The 11,959-nt window shown below is 48.5% G+C and overlaps 1 pseudogene; it reads left to right on the top strand.

The window, feature by feature from the left end:
- The window catches only part of LOC108295298, a 3,803-nt pseudogene extending 944 nt beyond the window's left edge, over nucleotides 1–2,859 (top strand).
- The last annotated feature ends 9,100 nt before the right edge of the window (nucleotides 2,860–11,959 follow it).

Here is an 11,959-nt window from a genome sequence, read left to right as displayed (position 1 = left end):
CCACACACACTCACACACCCCACACACACTCACATGCCCTGCAGGCACACCCCCCACACACACACTCACAAACCCCCTGCAGTCTCAGCTCACTTCGGCCTCGATGTCCTGGGCACAACTGAACCTCCAGCCTTAGCCTCTTGAGTAGCTACAGATGTGCACCTCAATACCTGGCTAAATTTTTAAGTTTTTTAGAGATAAGGTCTTGCTGGTTGCACGGGCTGGCCTCAAACCCTTGGCCCCAAGCAGTCCTCCTACCTCAGCCTCCCAAAGTGCTGGAATTACAGAACTGAGCCACTGCAACTGGCTCACATAACACAGAATCCATCATTTTAACTATTTTAAAGTGTTCAATTCCGTGGTGCTTAATACACTCACAGTGTTGTGCTTCCATCAGCAGTAACCGGCTCCAGAACATGCGCATCACATGGAAAGGAGACCCGCAGCCCTTACGCAGTCACCCCTCATTTCCTCCTCCCTTCATTCCCTGACAGCCATTCATCTTCTTTCTGTTTTTATGGATTTACCTACTCTGGCCATTCCATATAAATGAAGTCATACCATACGGAATATTTTATGTCTAGCTTCCTTCACTTAGCATACTATTTTTATAAACTTATCCACGTCACAGCATGTATCAGTATTTCCTTACTTTTTATGTCTGAATAATATTCCATTATGGGTAGACCACATTTTGTGTATCCATTCATTTGCGGTGTTTCCATCTTTTGGCCATTACAGCAATTACAATGTACTGCTAAGACCATTTGTGCACAAGTGTTTGTCATCCGCTCCTCTGGGATACACACCTAGGAGTGGGAATGCGGGGTAATTCTATGTTAAACCTTTTGGGGAATCACCACATTGTTTTCCACAGCAACTGCACCGTCTTGCGTACCCACCAGCAGTGTACAAAGCTCCCGGTGCACCCCTTCCCAGCCGCCCGGCCCCGACTGCCAGCTCTCCTTCGTCGCGCCGCCACCGTGCTCTCTGTCCGCGTCCCGCTCGCGCCCATCCTGGACCCGCAGCAGCTGCAACTCTCGCCGCTGAAGGGGCCCAGCCTGGTCGACGAAGAGAACACGGCCCCGGCCCTGAAGGGGACCCGCGCCCTGGCCAGCAAGACCGCGAGGAGGATCTTCCAGGAGCCCGCGGAGCCGAAAACTAGAGCGGCCCCGCACGGAGAGGCGGATGAGCCGCTGCTGAGAGAAACCGCGCCGCTTTGTCATTTTCCCCATCGAGTACCACGATATCTGGCAGGTGTATAAGAAGGCGGAGGGCCGGGCGCGGTGGCTCACGCCTGTAATCCCAGCACTGTGGGAGGCTGAGGCGGGTGGATCACGAGGTCAAGAGATCGAGACCATCCTGGTCAACATGGTGAAACCCCGTCTCTACTAAAAATACAAAAAATTAGCTGGGCATGGTGGCGCGTGCCTGTAGTCCCAGCTACTCGGGAGGCTGAGGCAGGAGAATTGCCTGAACCTAGGAGGTGGAGCGTGAGCTGAGATCGCGTCATTGCACTCCAGCCTGAGTAACAAGAACGAAACTCTGTCTCAAAAAGAAACAACAACAAAAAAAAAACAAGACGGAGGCCTCCTTTTGGACCGCCGAAGAGGTGGACCCGTCCAAGGACATTCGGCACTGGGAATCCCTGAAGCCCGAGGAGAGACACTTTATATCCCACGTTCTGAGTTTCTTTGCAGCAAGTGACGGCATAGTAAATGAAAACTTGGTGGAGCGATTTAGCCAAGAAGTTCAGATTACAGAGGCCCGCTGTTTCTATGGATTCCAAATTGGCATGGACAACATACATTCTGAAATGTATAGTCTCCTTACTGACACGTATATAAAAGATCCCAGCGAAAGGGAATTTCTCTTCAATGCCATTGAAACGATGCCTTGTGTCAAGAAGAAGGCAGACCGGGCCTTGCGCTGGATTGGGGACAAAGAGGCTACCTATGGTGAACTGCCTTTGCTGCAGTGGAAGGCGTCTTCTTTTCTGGTTCTTTAGCTTCCATATTCTGGCTTAAGAAACGAGGACTGATGCCTGGCCTCACATTTTCTAATGAACTTTTTAGCAGAGATGAGGGTTTACACTGTGATTTTGCTTGCCTGATGTTCCAACACCTAGTACACAAACCATCAGAGCCGGGAGAAAGAGAAATAATTATCAATGCTGTTCGGATAGAACAGGAGTTCCTCACTGAGATCTTGCCTGTGAAGCTCATTGGGATGAATTGCACTCTAATGAAGCAATACATTGAGTTTGTGGCAGACAGACTTATGCTGGAACTGGGTTTTAGCAAGGTTTTCAGAGTAGAGAATCCATTTGACTTTATGGAGAATATTCCACTGGAAGGAAAGATTAACTTCTTTGAGAAGAGAGTAGGTGAGCATTAGAGGATGGGAGTGGTGTCAAGTCCCACAGAGAATTCTTTTATCTTGGATGCTGACTTCTAAATGAACTGAAGATGTGCCTTTATTTTGCTGATGTTTTTTTCCATCTCATGAAAAAATCAGCTAAAGTGTTATCAACTAGCTACACCATGCATTGTCCATAATGTTCATTAACAGCGTCTTGAAAACTGTGTAGCTACCTCACAACTAGTCCTGCTTATTTATAATGCTGGTGCTATCACCTTTTGCTAGCAGGCTGGCTGGCTGTGACTTACCATAGCAGTGACAGTGGCAGTCTTCTTGGCTTTAAAGTGAGGGGTGACCTTCTAGTGAGCTTGACACAGCAGGATTAAACATTTCATTTAACCAGCACAGGCAGTTGAAAGATGCAGCCTTGCTGCTTCAATGCAGATTTAAATATTTACTTAAATATAAAACTGGCACTGTACAAACAAACATTGTTTGTACTCAAAAGATGATAATAGTTTGATTTATTTGGTTTCTATACCAAGTACAAAGCATTCCTCTGACCACTAACAGGAGCCAATTCACAATTCACTAAGGGACTAAAGTAAGTTAAACTTGTATAGACTAAGCATGTAATTTCTAACTTTTATTTTCATGAATTAAAATACTCATTAACAACAAAAAAAAAGCTTCCAAGTTTTCCACATTTTTACCAATGCCTGTTATTCCCCCTGCTCCACCATCCTGGTAGGTGTGAAGAGGTACCTCATTGTGGTTTTGATTTCCTGTCCCTAAGGATTAATGATGTTGTACATCTCTTCCTGTGCTTATTGGCCACTTCAATATTTTCTTTGGTGAGATGTCTATTTAAGTCCTTTGCCCATTTTTAAATTGGGTTGATTGGTTTTTTTGTTGTTGAGTTGTGAGGGTTCTTCCTCTATCCTGGATCCTAGATGTTTATCAGCTATATGCTTTGCAAATATGTTCTCCTATTCTGTGGATTGCCTTTTCACTCTCTTGATAGGGTTCTCTACTGCATGTACATTTTTAATTTGGTGATGTCCATGTTATTTTTTCTTTTGCAGCCTGTGCTTTTGTTGTCATAGCTAGAAAACCACTGCCAAATCCAAGGTCATGAAGATTTACCATTATGTTTCCTTCTAAGAGTTTTATAGTTTCAGCTCTTATATTTATAATTTTAATCAATTTTAAGTTAATTTTTGTATATGGTGTGAGGTAAGGATCCTATTTCATTCTTTTTTATGGATATCCAATAGTCTGAGCACCATCTTTGAAGAGATTGGCCTTTCCCCACTGAGCAATCTTGGCATTCTTGACAAAAATCAAGAGACCATATGCCTGAGGGCTTAATTCTGGACTCTTAATCGATTTCATTGTCTATATGTCTGCATTGTCTCAATCCATTCCATTATCTATATGTCTGTATTCCATTCTGTAATTCTGTCCTTATGCCCATGTCACAACCTTTTGATTGCTGTAGCTTTGTAGTAAGTTTTGGAAATCAGGAAATGTGAGTCAGTCAACTTCTTTTTTTTTTTTTTTCAAGATTGTTTTGACTCTTTGAGGCCCCTTGCAATTCTGTAGCAATTTGGGGATCAGTTTTTCCATTTCTACAAAAAAAAAAAAAAGGCCATTGGAATTTTGATAGAGATTGTATCGAGTCTGTATTCTGCTTTGCGTGGTATTGCATCTTAGCAATATTAAGTCTTCTAGTCCATAAACATGAGCTGAGTTACCATGTATTTAGGTCTTCTTTCATTTCTTTCAGCAAAGTATTTAAGTTTCAGTGTACAAGTCTTTCATCTCCTTGGTTAAATTTATTCTTAAAAATTTTATTCTTAAGGATGCTATTATAAGTGGAATTGTTTTCTTAACTTTCTTCTTGGATTGTTCGTTGCTGGTATGTAGAAATACAACTAATTTTTGTGTGTTGACTTTGCACACCACAATATTGCCGAATTTCTTTGTTAGGGCTAATACATTTTCAATGGATTTTTTTCTATATAAGATCATGTCATCTGTGAATAGATCATTTTATATCTTCCCTTCCAATATGATGGCTTTTATTTATTTTTCTTGCCTAATTTATCTGGCTGGAATCCCAGTACTGAACAGAAGTGGTGAAAATTGGACATCCCATCCTTTTCCTCTGTTGGGATAAATGCTTTCAGCCTTTCATCATCAAGTATGAGGTTAGCTGTTGGTTTTTCACAAATGTGCTCTTTCATGTTGAAAAAGTTTCCTCTGTTTCAAGTCTGTTGAATGTTTTTATTATGAAAATATGCTGGCTTTTGTTAAATGCTTTTTCTGCATCAATTATGATGATCATGTGGCTTTCTCCCTTCCAATCTCATAATGCAGTGGATTATACTGATTGACTAGGTAGCTCAGATTTTCCAAGATAAGCTGTAAATCTGCATTCTGATGGGAAATCTTACTTTTTAAAATGTGTGCACAGGCCAGGTGGCTCATGCTTGTAATCACAGTGCTTTGGTAGACTGAGGCAGGAGGATTGCTTGAGGCCAGGAGTTTGAAATCAGCGTGGACAATATACTATAACCTGTTTCTACAAAAACAAAGATAAACTTAGCCAGGCATGGTGGCCTATGCCTATAGTCTCAGCCTCTGTGAAGGCTGAGGCAGGAGGATTGCTTCACCCCAAGAGTTTGAGGCTGCATCGAGTTATGATCATGCCACTGCACTCCAACCTGGGCAACAGAGTGAGATCCTATATCTAAAAAACAAAACAAAAAACTGTATGTATATTTAAAAAATTGTGGCTGGGCATGGTGGCTCACACCTGTAATCCCAGCACTTTGGGAGGCCAAGACAGGCAGATCACGAGGTCAGGAGTTCGAGACCAACCTGGCCAACATAATGAAAACCCATCTCTACTAAAAATATAAAAACTTAGCTGGGCGTGGAGGTGGGCAACTGCAATCCCAGCTACTTGGGAGGCTGAGGCAGAGGAATTGCTTGAACCAGGGAGGCAGAGGTTGCAGTGAGTTAAGATTGCCCCATTGCACTCCAGCCCTGGCTACAGTGTGAGACTCTGTCTCAAAAAAAGAAAAAAAAATTGCATAGGCCAAATGAAACTCAGCTAACAGCCAACTTGGCCGTGGCTCACCAGTTTGAAATCACTAATCAAGGGACTTAAAAGTCCTCCCTCCTTTTAACTCAGGAATTCCATTTCTAGGGATCTATCCCGAAAAAATAATCCAAAATGTGCGCAATATTTTACACCTGCACTTGAGTATCACCTTTAATTGCCAAAGCTAGAAAGTCCCTGAATACCCAGCAACAGGGGAAACGTAAGAGACGGGGAAACTTAATGAATGTTTTGCAGCCACTTAGAATGGCTTACAGGAAGACTGTGAAATGTCATCAGTAGATATAGGTGATATAATTTTAAGGATGGTCGTTCAATATCACCGCCATTGTCATCTACTATGAACATACACTTTGTTTTTGTGACAAAAAGAAGACGGGTTCCCCCAGGCCTCCTCTCCTGGCTGGGGTCGTGTGGCTCAAATAGGTCACCTCCCCACCGCCCACCTCTCCTCCATTTCCAAATTCGGAGTGGTGTCCTGATATAACGTCTCTTGGCACTTCCCACGTTTGATTCGCATTTTAAGCACGTGACTGTCAGGAGTGCATCTCCGCACACCGGTTTCCCTGTGGCTGGCTGCGTGCTGGTCCACAGCCATTTGCCCTGCCGGTCACATGGAGGAACTGCTTTGGGCAGAAATCCGCTCCCTGTCCCACCCATCCCTGTTTTTCATAAGCACTCGAATCAAAACAATCTTGAACATCGTTTCTCACTTTGCTGGTCAGCAGGGACGCACCTGTCTCCAAGAATTCAACACCATGGACAACGGGGTTCACTGTGCGGCCGTTTTTGACCGTAGCCCTTTCTCTAAACGGCTGGGGTCACAGCCTCTTCCATTCTTCCCTCTTGTACATCTTGTCATGGAACAGACGCTACACGTGGAAACCTGACAGTTCTTTCCAGGCTTCGACCTGGAAACCCGACTCCGTTTGGAGTGTTCTAGGCCCACACATCAGTGACGGTGCCTGAAAACAGAACTAAATTCCGGCTGTAGAGTCCACAGCAAGTGGGGAGGTCACGCCCCTACTGAATGCATGAACAACACTAGGATCGGGACAGCACAGGCCGTGGGGCACAGAAAAGGGGACCCTAACCCAGCTCAGCCTCCCTAGGAGACGCCGCTCAGCTGTGTGCTGGGAGAGAGAGAAAATGTAGAGAGAAAATGCCTCACAACCAGCAAGCCAGTGCAGTGTGGTGCAGACCCATCCAGTGGCCAGCAGCGCCCTGCTGGGCTCAGAGGACAGGGGATGCTGCAGGAGGTGGGGCGGGGCTGCGTGGAGGGAGCCGTGTGTGAGCTGAGCCTCTGTGCTGAGTTCGGTAGCGACCTCCCCAAAAGTCATGTCCACCCAGCACTTGTGAAGGTGACCTGACGTGGAAACAGGGTGTCTGCAGATGTGATGAAGACAAGGGCTTGCCGGATTAGGGAGGGCCCTCACCCATTGACTGGTGTCATTATAAGGCAGGGGCATTTGCACAGAGACACAGGGAGGAAGCCACGTAAAGACGGAGGCAGAGGCTGCTGTGGTGCGTTCAGAGCACCATGGGAGCCGGCCACCCGCGGAAGCCAGGGAAGGGGCCAGGAGGGGCAAGACCTGCTGACCCTGATCCCAGACTCTGGCCTCCAGAACCCTGACAGGATACAATTCTGTTGTGTTAAACCTGGTTTGTGACACTGTGTGATGGCTGCCTCAGGACACCTGGCAGCTTGAAGGAGACCTTATCTAAAGGCCCCTTGGCACTTGCGGGTGGGCATACGCTCCTCCTGGGTGATAGCCCCCCTGTATGACAAGCCTCCTGGGTGACGGGCCTCCTGGGTGACAACTCTCGCTGCCCCTGAGTGGCTGCCTGGCATGCAGCAGGGCACCAGGCGCCGGCACCTCCCGATGGTTACCAGCAGGTGGCAACCCTGACCCAGGCACTGGGCCCCTCCACACCCTGGGTTCTGGGTGGTACTGGGAGAAGTCAGCTTGGGTGGGGTGGAGCCCTGGGCCATCTGCCCTGGACCAAGTCAGGTGGTAGCACAGGTAGACCCAGCTCCTTTACCTTCGTGAGGCCTTGAGCCAGGGGCTGGCTGCCTGTCCTGTGCAGAGGTGCAGAGGACTTTGTCCCTAGGGTGGGTGGGTGCAATGAATTTTGGGACTCTGACCCAGGGACAGGGGGCACAGGAGGGTAAATGGTCCCTCACTCTCTCCTGGCAGTGGCCCCTAGTCACAATCTGGGAAAACGTTCAGAGTTTGTGCCGGGGGGGCGGGGTTTCAAACCAGTCTAGTGTGTCTGAACCAGTCCAGCTGCCCCTCTGACTCTGAGAGGCTGGGCCTGAGCCCCCCACCCCATGCAGACTGAGATGAAAGGGGGGTCTGTCCCAAGAGGGGCAGGAGCAGCCTTCCCTTCTGTGGATCCGCTGGGGTGGGTGGGCTTTGTCCTCCTTCTGGCAGAGGGAAACACTGGCTCCTTAAAGGACGATTTCTTAGGGCGAGGTGGGGTGGCGTGGGGACAGGATTGGTGGAAAGAGCACAGATCAGGAGGGAGACCCAGAGTCCAGCCCCCTCTGCTGCCCACCTGCTGGGCGCCTCCTTCCTCTGGCCGAGCCTTGGTTTTCTCGGTTGTAAAGTGGGCCTGACTCTGTCCCTGTCTTTCACAGATGGGGCATCAGTTGACCTGACAACACACAGGAAAGGCTCTGCAGAGGGTCCTCTCTGGTGTTTTTGGTTTTAAGTTTGGGGTTTTGCTTTATGTGTGGTAAAATGCATGGAACATAAAAGCTACTGTTTTAACTATTGTTAAATGTCTGGTTCAGTGGCATTAAGTATAGCCACACTGCTGTGCAAACATCCCCAACGTCCATCTCCAGAACCTCTCAGCTTGTAGAAATGAAACTCTCCCCGTGAAACACTGACTTTCTTCCCCCTTCCCCAGCCGCTGGCCACCTCCATTCTACTCTGTCTCTAGGGATCTGACTACTCTACTGCCTCAGCCACGTGGAATCACACACGGTTTGTCTTGTGTGACTGGCTAATTTAGCTTAGGATCCATCCATGTGGCAGCATGTGGCAGAATTTCCTTCCTTTTGAAGGCGGAAGAACATTCCGCCATGCAGCTGTCCCACTTTGCGCCTCTCCATTCATCCGTGGATGAACATGGGACTGCTTCCCTGTTTCGGTTGTTGGGAATAAGGCGGTGGTGAACACGGATGTGCGTCTCTTTGAGGCCTGCTCTCTATTCTTTTGGGTATGTTCCCAGGAGTGGGATGCCTGGATCCTGTGGTAATTCTGTTTAATTGGTGTGTGTGTGTGTGTGTGTGTGTGTGTGTGTGTGTGTGTGTGTAATCTTCATCCTGCTTTCCTCAACACCTGCACCAGTTGACATTGACACCAACAATATGCAAGCACTGCAGTTTCTCCACATCCTTGCCAGCGTTTGCCATTTGATTGATTGATTGATTTGATTTTTTGGTTTTACAGTGGCCATCACAAGGGGTGAGTGATACCTCCAGGTGTTTGAGCAGCTAGGATTTGATGCAGGCATCTAGCACTTACAAAATCCCTGGATGAGTTGGAGGAGAGGTCTTGGGTTGCCCCCGCCACATGCCTCCCGAAGCCTGGCAGAACCAAGCTGCCCAGGGAGCTGCCCGGGAGGTGGGAATCAGGGCACCACTGAAGCACCACTATCTTTGTGGGGTGCAGGGAGCTGGGATCAGGGCCACTGGGTAGCTCAAGACCAGACACTGGAACACTGCTTTAGACACTTCCATGTTCCCTTGACCCTGCTGGGTGGCAGAACATAGTCCAGAGCTGTGAGAAGATGCCTCCCCGCCCCGCCTCCTTGTCCCACCTGAGTGTGTTTACTGGTGGATCCTAACCCACACTTGGAAGCTGCTGCAACGGAACCTGGAAATGCAGCTTCAGCTTCCCAGCCCTTGCTGATCAGGAAGGAACAGGAGGAGGTGAGAATGGGTGTGGAGGGCCATGCACCAGACTAAGGCAGGAGGCGCTCAGAACACAGCAGCCTAGAAGCAGGGTACAAGAAGGGATGCCCCTCAGCCGCACCAGCCCTAGGGCCCCAGGCAGGCTCCCCCTCCTGCCAAAGGCCTTTGTGCGTGTTGTTCCCACTTTCCCAAATGTTCCTCCCTATCCTTTCTGCTTCCGCATAGCAAGGTAACGTCTACTCAGCCAAAAACTAGCACTGTCTAGCACCACCCAAATATCCATAAACAGAAAACATCAACAAATGACTGTGTATTCATACAATGAAATATTATACAGCAATGAAAAAGAATGACCTACGACCACATGCAACAATACGAGAGGATCTCACAGGCGCCACTGTTGAGTGAAGAAGACGGACTCAGAAGAGCACCATCCACACACCTCCATTCCTAGGAAGCTCAAAAAGAAGCAGAATTAATCTATGACAAAAGGGCTGAGAAGAATGTTACTTCTTGTGGGGAAGTATTGGATGGGAGGGAACAAGAAGCCCTCTACGGGCTGGACATGAACTTGGTCTTCATCCAGGGTGGTCTGGGAACTGAGCCTGAGTGCACCGATGGGTAAAAGTTCATCAAGCTGAACATTTAAACTGTGCGCTCTTCCTACGATGAAAAAGTAAAAATGAAACAGGCCCCTTTCTCTGAGAAGCCTTTTCCCAGACTAGATCACCTTCCCCAGGATGAGCTGCCAGGGTTTGTGCACCCTCCCATGGGCTCTTGTCCCGCTGTGACAGTCTGTTTCCCCATGGGATGGTCAGGTGGTCGGCTCCCCCAGACGGTAAGCTCCATGCAGGAAGTCTCTCTGTCTTTCCAGGGCCTGTATCGTCAGTGCTCAGATATTAAGCATCCGCTGCAAGCATGGGTGACCCCCATCATGGAACGAGCCCACTCTCTGGCAGCAACAATGTGAATCTTCTGCTTGTAATGTAAATTTAAAACCCAGGGCCGGGCCGGGCCGGGCGCGGTGGCTCAAGCCTGTAATCCCAGCACTGTGGGAGGCCGAGGAGGGTGGATCACGAGGTCAAGAGATCGAGACCATCCTGGTCAACATGGTGAAACCCTGTCTCTACTAAAAATACAAAAAATTAGCTGGGCATGGTGGCGCGTGCCTGTAATCCCAGCGACTCAGGAGGCTGAGGCAGGAGAATTGCTTGAACCCGGGAGGCGGAGGTTGCGGTGAGCCGAGATCGTGCCATTGCACTCCAGCCTGGGTAACAAGAGCGAAACTCTGTCTCAAAAAAAAAAAAAAAAAAAAACAAAAAACCCAGGGCCAGAGAGAGATCCCTCAGATTTGCTATGCAGCCATGGAAGGCAGGTTTTCCAAACAGAAACTCTTCTTCCTAAAAATGTTCCATGTTCAAATCTTTTCTCCACAAAAAAAGACAAAGGATTCTTTTACCTTGAAACCTCAGCATTAAAGATCCTTAAAATCATGCCCATGGACTATTTATGTAACTGTGCTCACATGACACATAAGTGCTTGAAGTTGGTGTGATGCGTGTGTTCAGGGGTTTGTGCATGGAAGGGGAGGAGGAAGAAGAGGAGCTGCTATGCCTGAGCCCAGCTGGTGGGTAGCAGCCCAGGAAGATCCAAGGGACTGACAGTGACAGCTCCGTCACTGCACCACCTGGGCCTCCTGCTCTCCCAACACAGCAGAATTTTCACTTCAGATGGCAGAGCCAAGCCAGTGGAGAGAGAGATGTTGGCTCAAGTTTTTTTTTTTTTTTTTTTTTTTTTTGAGACAGAGTCTCCCTGTGCTGCATCAGCAGAAGTTGCAGTGGCCCAATCTCAGCTCGCTGCAACTCCCGCCTCCTGCATTCAAGCGATTCTCCTGCCTCAGCTTCCCAAGTAGTTGGGACTACAGCCACACTCCACCACGCCCGGCTAAATTTTTTTGTATTTTAGTAGAGATGTTGGCCGGGATGGTCTCGATCTCCTGACCTTGTGATCCACTCACCTCGGCCTCCCAAAGTGCTGGGATGACAGGTGTGAGCCACCACTCTCGGCTGGCTCAAGTGGTTTTGGGAGCTGGTGAACTCCCTGTCCCTGAAAGTGTGTAAGTAGAGACTAAAGGACCACTCAGGAGGGATACTGTGAGACAAGTAGGGGTTGGGACTGGAAGGATGGCCCCTGGAGGACCTCAGAGACCCAGGAATCTTGCGTCTGTGTCCTTTTAAAACTCTTGGCCCTCCCCGAGGGAGGGATGCCCTCCAGGCTGCCTGGGACCACATAAGGTCTGGGGAGACAGGAGCAGCTGTAGCAGCTTCGTGTATGAAGGTGCTCCCGGGGCTGGGCACTGTAGGGAGGGCTTCCTACCACATCCTCCCAACGAGGGGCTTCCGTAGAGTATGGTTAAGAATGCAGATTCTGCCGGGCGCGGTGGCTCAAGCCTGTAATCCCAGCACTTTGGGAGGCCGAGGCGGGTGGATCACGAGGTCAAGAGATCGAGACCATCCTGGTCAACATGGTGAAACCCCGTCTCT

The sequence above is a fragment of the Cebus imitator genome, unplaced genomic scaffold (genome assembly GCF_001604975.1).
Source record: "Cebus imitator isolate Cc_AM_T3 unplaced genomic scaffold, Cebus_imitator-1.0 Scaffold629, whole genome shotgun sequence".
In the NCBI taxonomy this organism is placed as follows: Eukaryota; Metazoa; Chordata; class Mammalia; order Primates; family Cebidae; genus Cebus; species Cebus imitator.
This window is presented reverse-complemented; position numbering and strand designations above follow the sequence as displayed.